This window comes from Ciona robusta, chromosome 8 (assembly GCF_009617815.1).
Source record: "Ciona robusta chromosome 8, ASM961781v2".
Classification (NCBI taxonomy): domain Eukaryota; kingdom Metazoa; phylum Chordata; class Ascidiacea; order Phlebobranchia; family Cionidae; genus Ciona; species Ciona robusta.
In genome coordinates, this window is record NC_143242.1 from 47,104 (window position 1) to 49,370 (window position 2,267).

Here is a 2,267-nt window from a genome sequence, read left to right on the forward strand (position 1 = left end):
ACTATTTATCGCGCTAGACCGCACAACGTAAGAGCTATCAGACTTCACCATTATTACATACCGTTATCACATTTGTCAGACTAACACATCGGCTACATTTGTACCGAATTGGGTTAAGGTGTTTCCTTTATACAAAGACCACTTTTTGAATTGAAGCACCCGACTCAGACATTTTAAGGCATTCTATTTGAATAAGGTAAGCATCTGAGCTTTGGCTCAACTATATATAAATAAAAGAGTTCTGGACCTAAAATACTTGTTTGACCATTTATCGCGCTACACCGCACAACGTAAGAGCTATCAGACTTCACCATTATTACATACCGTTATCACATTTGTCAGACTAACACATCGGCTACATTTGCACCGAATTGGGTTTAAGGTGTTTCCTTTATACGAAGACTACTTTTTGAATTAAACCAACCAAGTCAGACATTTGAAGGTATTCTATTTGAATAAGGTAAGAATCTGAGCTTTGGCTCAACTATATATAAATAAAAGAGTTCTGGACCTAAAATACTTGTTTGACCATTTATCGCGCTACACCGCACAACGTAAGAGCTATCGGACTTTACTATTATTACATACCGTTATCACATTTTTAAGATTAACACATCGGCTACATTTGCACAGAATTGGGTTCAAGGTGTTTTTTTATACAAAGACCACTTTTTGAATTGAAGCACCCAACTCAGACATTTTAAGGCATTCTATTTGAATAAGGTAAGCATCTGAGCTTTGGCTCAACTATATATAAATAAAAGGGTTCTGGACCTAAAATACGTGTTTGACCATTTATCGCGCTAGACCGCACAACGTAAGAGCTATCAGACTTCACCATTATTACATACCGTTATCACATTTGTCAGACTAACACATCGGCTACATTTGTACCGAATTGGGTTAAAGGTGTTTCCTTTATACAAAGACCACTTTTTGAATTGAAGCACCCGACTCAGACATTTTAAGGCATTCTATTTGAATAAGGTAAGCATCTGAGCTATGGCTCAACTATATATAAATAAAAGAGTTCTGGACCTAAAATACTTGTTTGACCATTTATCGCGCTACACCGCACAACGTAAGAGCTATCAGACTTCACCATTATTACATACCGTTATCACGTTTGTCAGATTAACACATCGGCTACATTTGCACAGAATTGGTTTCAAGGTGTTTTTTTTTTATACAAAGACCACTTTTTGAATTGAAGCACCCAACTCAGACATTTTAAGGCATTCTATTTGAATAAGGTAAGCATCTGAGCTTTGGCTCAACTATATATAAATAAAAGAGTTCTGGACCTAAAATACTTGTTTGACCATTTATCGCGCTACACCGCACAACGTAAGAGCTATCGGACTTTACTATTATTACATACCGTTATCACATTTGTAAGATTAACACATCGGCTACATTTGCACAGAATTGGGTTCAAGGTGTTTTTTTTATACAAAGACCACTTTTTGAATTGAAGCACCCAACTCAGACATTTTAAGGCATTCTATTTGAATAAGGTAAGCATCTGAGCTTTGGCTCAACTATATATAAATAAAAGAGTTCCGGACCTAAAATACTTGTTTGACGCACCCGACTCAGACATTTTAAGGCATTCTATTTGAATAAGGTAAGCATCTGAGCTTTGGCTCAACTATATATAAATAAAAGAGTTCGGGACCTAAAATACTTGTTTGACCATTTATCGCGCTACACCGCACAACGTAAGAGCTATCAGACTTCACCATTATTACATACCGTTATCACATTTGTCAGACTAACACATCGGCTACATTTGCACCGAATTGGGTTCAAAGTGTTTTCTTTATACGGAGACTACTTTTCGAATTAAAGCACCCAACTCAGACATTTTAAGGCATTCTATTTGAATAAAGTAAGCATCAGAGCTTTGGCTCAACTATATATAAATAAAAGAGTTCTGGACCTAAAATACTTGTTTGACCATTTATCGCGCTACACCGCACAACGTAAGAGCTATCGGACTTTACCATTATTACATACCGTTATCACATTTGTCAGATTAACACATCAGCTACATTTGCACAGAATTGGTTTCAATGTGTTTTTTTTTATACAAAGACCACTTTTTGAATTGAAGCACCCAACTCAGACATTTTAAGGCATTCTATTTGAATAAGGTAAGAATCTGAGCTTTGGCTCAACTATATATAAATAAAAGAGTTCTGGACCTAAAATACTTGTTTGACCATTTATCGCGCTACACCGCACAACGTAAGAGCTATCGGACT